This window comes from Parasteatoda tepidariorum, chromosome 7, assembly GCF_982258835.1.
Source record: "Parasteatoda tepidariorum strain Cologne lab strain chromosome 7, Ptep-v5.0, whole genome shotgun sequence".
Taxonomy (NCBI): Eukaryota; Metazoa; Arthropoda; class Arachnida; order Araneae; family Theridiidae; genus Parasteatoda; species Parasteatoda tepidariorum.
The window spans coordinates 34,515,522-34,521,073 of record NC_141761.1 but is presented as its reverse complement, the minus strand read 5'-3'; the positions used below and the strand labels follow the sequence as shown (position 1 = coordinate 34,521,073).

The window sequence follows — 5,552 nt, the reverse complement described above, 5'->3', positions numbered from 1 at the left end:
TTTATACTTACACATATAAGGGAAATAAAATGTAAAAGTTTTAGAAAAAAAAATATTTTTTTAAAATCAATTACAGTTTAACGCGTAAATATTGAATTTATGTCAAGTAAAATTTGCTAAACAAAATCAAAAACAAAATTTTTATTTTTATTCACTAAGCACAAAAATTTTTTAGTTTTTTTTGTTCCGTTTCTGTTTAATGTTTCTTTAAATATATTTTTCTGTTTTCACCTTTATTTTTTTTTTTTTTAGTTTTTGTTCTTTTTTTGTTTTCCTCATTTAACTAAGGCCTATATGTACTCAAATTCTTTATGTTCTAAGTGAATTTTAGCCTTCAGAAAGCACTGCATGATTCGGAAACATACGAATCAGGTAAATTTTCAAAAGCAAAGTGTAAATGCTCAGCAAACGCCGGATAAAGCCTTTAGAGTCAGCAGTTGTTAAAAAAGTGAAGATTTTCGGCAAACATTATGCGATTTAATTAGAATCAGCTGAGTTTTAAGCAATTGTGTGCAAATGTTTAGCAAACACTAAATGAATAAGAAAAAAACAACGTGAATTATTCAATCAAAAGTTTAGAAATGAACATTCTATAGTTTAGGTTCTATAAACAAAAGCCTTTTTTCAGTGTCTAAGCACAAAATGGCAGTATAAAACTTATGGGATAAACACGTGCAATGTAGTTTAACTAGTAAGGAAAGGGAAACAAGTTTGAATAAGATATTAAAAGAATGGACATACGAAGCATGTGCGAAGAGATTTCGAGAGAATCCCAGGGATTTCGATGTAAAAGTTAAATTATAATCTATTTCCAAACATTGTGATGTAAGAATGGAATACTAGAAAGATAATTGACGAAATCATTAGAATTTTTGAAAATATGGAATGATTCTCAGAAATCAAAGTTGATAGATAAAGTTGGTTTTATCAGAAGAGCACTCAAATCTATGATTAGAATTTCAACTCAGTTAGGGCGATTGAAGATCTTTCAATGTCCTGATTTTTGCATATCTTGCATGGTTTTTGAATCGAAATTTAAAAGTATGCTTAGCTTATTCCAATATAGCAAGACCGGGCCGGGATAGCCTGGTCGGTAGGGCGCTGGGCCCATATCCAAGAGGTCGTGGGTTCGATCCTCGCCGGCCGAAGACTCCCCGTGTAGTAAATGGTGACTGATGCACGTTAAATCTGTCGAGTCTCAAAGTCCTCCATGTTCCCACAACAAATCAATACCTCTGGGGGTACTGATCCAGGAGTTTCCTTGTCTTCTGGATTGGTTCAAAATTACAAGGCTACGGAGTTGAACGTAAGTAGTCGTAAGCCCATGAAATTGGGTCGGCTGTTCAACGACGGTTATAAAATAAAATAAAATATAGCAAGACCAGTCCTCCACGAAGGCGAATTTCTACCAATACTGGATCCAGGAGTACCCTTGTCTTCTGAATTGGGTTCTGGCAAGACCGAGATGTGGTGGCTCAGGGAATAGAGCGTTCGTGTTCCAATGAGGTGACCCAGGTTCGAATCGCAGCTAAGGCTGGTTGATACAAATTCTACAATTAACACTCACCGACTACATTTCTGACGTAAAACATCCTCAGTGATAGACTGATGATGGGTTAGAATTTCCTTGCCAGTGGGCAAACTGTGCAAAGGTATTCTGGTTTTCTTCTCCATGTAACGCAAATGCGGATTAGTTCCATCAAAAATTCCTTCCCGGGGGCTTGATTGTTCTACTGCTTTTTCTAGGAGCTTCCAGCCTTTTCTGAATTAGGTTCAAAATTTCAAGACTACGGCGTTGAACATTTAAGTTATAAACTCAGAATTGGGTCGGCTGTTCAGCGCCGGTTATGAAATTAAATAAAAGATGCTCAAGACCACATTAGCAAGAAGTTTAATAAAACCGCAACTATTAATATCAGCAATATGGTCTTTAATGTTAGCGAAATTTAGTTTGTTAACTGAAGAAAAAGTCTCTTTGAATTATACAAAATCTTAGCAACTTGGTAAAAAATACGGTAAAAAATAGACTTAAAGTACGTGAAAGGTATGTTCAAAATGAGGATATTAAACTATTTTCTTTTGCTCTACGTAGTTAAAATTCTAATGATGGGTTTAAGTTTTCTTCTGCTAAAGCAATTGAATACTGCTGCTTATCTACCGACCTTGATTTCTGAAAATTATTCCATTTCCTAGGAAAATTCTAACAATTTAGAAATTTATCCTTTTATCATCCCATCCTTTCAAATTGTTCAGACTGAGAATTGATCAAACTCAAAGTGAACTCATCAAACTGAGACATAGACCAAGTTTCATAAGCATAGGTAAAAATCGATCTTATAAGACTCTTATACCAGGGGTGGCCAAGCTCCTTCATAGTCGAGCCATTTTTCAAAATTTGAAATTTTTCGAGAGCCGCAATTAAACAGGTATTTAAAAGGTATGCAAAAAAGGTATTAAAAAAAATTTTTTACGTAAATTATATTTATTGAGAACATATAAGTAAAAGTACAAAATATGTGCATTAAATTTTAATATTAAAAATTAAACACATTTATTTTACTTCTCTTGATAGTTCTTTAAAATTAGCTAATACTGATCGGTGTTTGGATTTACCGAATTTTAAAGTGGAATAAAATGATTCACATAAGTATACGTTGTTCCGAATATTGAAATAATTCGACAAGCAGCCTTTTTTTATTCTGGATACTTCGATTCTGGTACAAATTTCTAAAATTCAGTACTCGACGTCGACTTATATTTTAATTGTAGAGCTTGATCTTCTTGCATCTCTCTTAATTCTAATTCTCTAGATGCTTTTTGTGTCATAATTATATTGGAAATGGAAAACTCACTTTGAATTGAACAACGTTGCACTTAGTCTTTCATATATGTTCTCAGTAATTTAAAAGACATTTTGAAGCACATACGGGACGATAATAATTTTTTTAAATATAATAGCACAAAAATAAAAAGGGAACTTGGGTACATTTATCGAGAGCCGCAAATAATCCTTCAAAGAGCCGCATGTGGATCGTGAGCCGCATGTGCATTGCGACCCGCAGGTTGACCACCCTTGTCTTATACAATAAAAGCTTTCTTTTATCTTTTGATTACAATCAATTTTAGATACTTTCAAATTCCATTGAAATATCTGTTTGCAATAGTAATTCTCTTTCAATTTCAGTTATAATATCATTTCTAGTGATGATTACAGAACCTCAATTCGTATTAGACTGCATATGCATAAACAGGTGCATTGAAACATAAAACAATTTTATTTTTTGGTACGGTTTAAAGTGCAACTTTTAGTGGGTTAATATAAATATTTTTTGTTTCTTTTTTAGAAGTTTTAAACATGTATCCCTTAAATATTTTCTACTTCACTGCACTAAGTTTGCTCGTCATGTGCTGGACGAGTCTCGTGATATACCTGATTTTCAAAATCTGCCGAAACACTACTACTAGAAGATATTCTCCTGGTGGAAATGAAGGAGGTATGAATGGAGGTATGAATTGAAGAATTATATTTTGTATTTCATGGTTAGGATAGTTGTAGGAAAAAAAGGAAAAAACTTTTAAAAATAAAGGGAAAAAACGAGTATTTTATTTTTGTTGTTTATTTAGCACAAATAAGATAAATTATATATACCATTGTACATTAATACTATAAATTTTTATACATTGATTCGAATCAATTTGTAGTTTAATCTGAGGTGATTTTAAAGGTAAAGTAGTCAGTAACAGAGAGAGATATTTATTTGGTGTCAACAGATCTAAACCCTTTCCTGTACATGTGATTTTCAATTTTAGACTACATTTTTAAGTAGGTATTGATCTGTTAATGTTTTTCATTTAAAACGAATTGAGCATCGTAATTTTTACTCAAAAACTCTTTTTTGTTGTTGATTCGATGATAGATTTTTAATGAAACACTTTAACGGAATTCTGTTTCAAAACATAGCTCATACGTAACCACTTCTAAACAAATTATGTTATTACCATGCAAAACGAATAAATATTAAAAATATATGTTAAAAAGTAACAAAACTACAAAACTTAACAAAAATGTTTAAAATGTAGCTGGTAGGGAAGTTTGGATTTCAATTAAAGATTTTGATCATAAATATGCTAAATAATTAAAAACAGTTGGGGCTACAACCAATCAAAGTAGCGATTACAAAAATGGTAAAAATACTTAAGCATAGTTAGGCAATAGAAAGATTTCTATAAGTAACCTATATGTAAGTTCTGACAGTTTTAACTATGTATATTAAATTATTCCAATTTCACTTCAATAGCAAACTAACCAAAACCAAAATATGTCCTTTTGAGTTATTACTATGATTATAAAAATATCCTTAACTGCGATTTTGACTATTGGGAAATTCTAATTAATATTTTTATTTTTAATAATTATCTTTACAATAAGAAACACCTTTACAAAGGAAGGCGTATCTTATTTTTTTATTTTCAGATGCAGAAATCAGGTTAAGAACTGCAGAAATTCCCCCAGACGAAAGAATCGAAAATGAAGAAGAAAACAATAATCAGGATCCCATGTTTTTCGAAAAGGAAACTGATTTGTGAACGCAGCACATATAGAAAATAAATATCAATACAATATGGTGCTCCTTCATTAGTTTATCTATAGCTTAATTGGATGATACTTTGAAGAATGTTGTCGATATATCATATATCTGAAAATTATTGTAAATTGTTTTATTATTATCAATAAAAAATATTGTTAATAGTCAAACGAATATTATTTTTTAAGTCTCAGTTTAATTTTCATAATGAAATTTTTATAAAAACAATTATTTACATTTAAATTATTTACATTTATAAAAACAATTATTTGTTTTTTGATCCTCTACTCAACAAATGCGACATTAGGGTTAATAATTGTTTAAGGTATAAAATGGAGTTCTTGAAACTTTGATTTATAAATTCCTACATTTTTAAATTTGTTTTTATTTCGTTAAGTTTTTTCTTCATATCGCCCTTAACATAGATTTTCGTTTTTCCTTTTTCGTGCCTCATTTTCTATCAGGAGAAAAAACTTCTAATGAAACTACCGTACTGTATGGTAAAGACATTTCTGTTTTAAATAAATCATATTTCTGCTCAATAAAAGCAAAGAATAGGACAATTCATTTGGTAATTTTCCGGTTTATAAAATAACGATTTACCGCAAATTCTGGTTTTCAGAATTATAGTACTTATTACCACACATTTAGAAAAAAATACAAATCTGAAATGCAAATTTAACCAAATAAATGGTTTGATAACATACTCTATGGCATCATGATAAAATTACAAAATTTTTCTAAATTGACCAAAGTTTCTCACAAATTATAAAGCCACATTTTATTTTTATGCTCACCTAACGAAGCTACTTAGTTTTTTGCAGCTGGATACATATTATAGCACAGAGAGCTAATATATCAAACTCATGAAGAATCTCATGAATAATGTTAGAAATGTTTCTTCAAAATGGTTAAATAACAAATTATTTGATTTTTACTTTACCTTATTCAAACAAAACATTCAAA

The 5,552-nt window shown here is 30.4% G+C and overlaps 1 long non-coding RNA gene across 1 annotated transcript; it reads left to right on the top strand.

Moving 5' to 3' along the window:
* Positions 1–3,348: 3,348 nt before the first annotated feature.
* Positions 3,349–4,711, top strand: LOC139425967 (uncharacterized). Its single transcript, XR_011637138.2, has 2 exons — positions 3,349–3,506; positions 4,475–4,711. It is a non-coding gene; the product is annotated as an uncharacterized LOC139425967 (long non-coding RNA).
* The last annotated feature ends 841 nt before the right edge of the window (positions 4,712–5,552 follow it).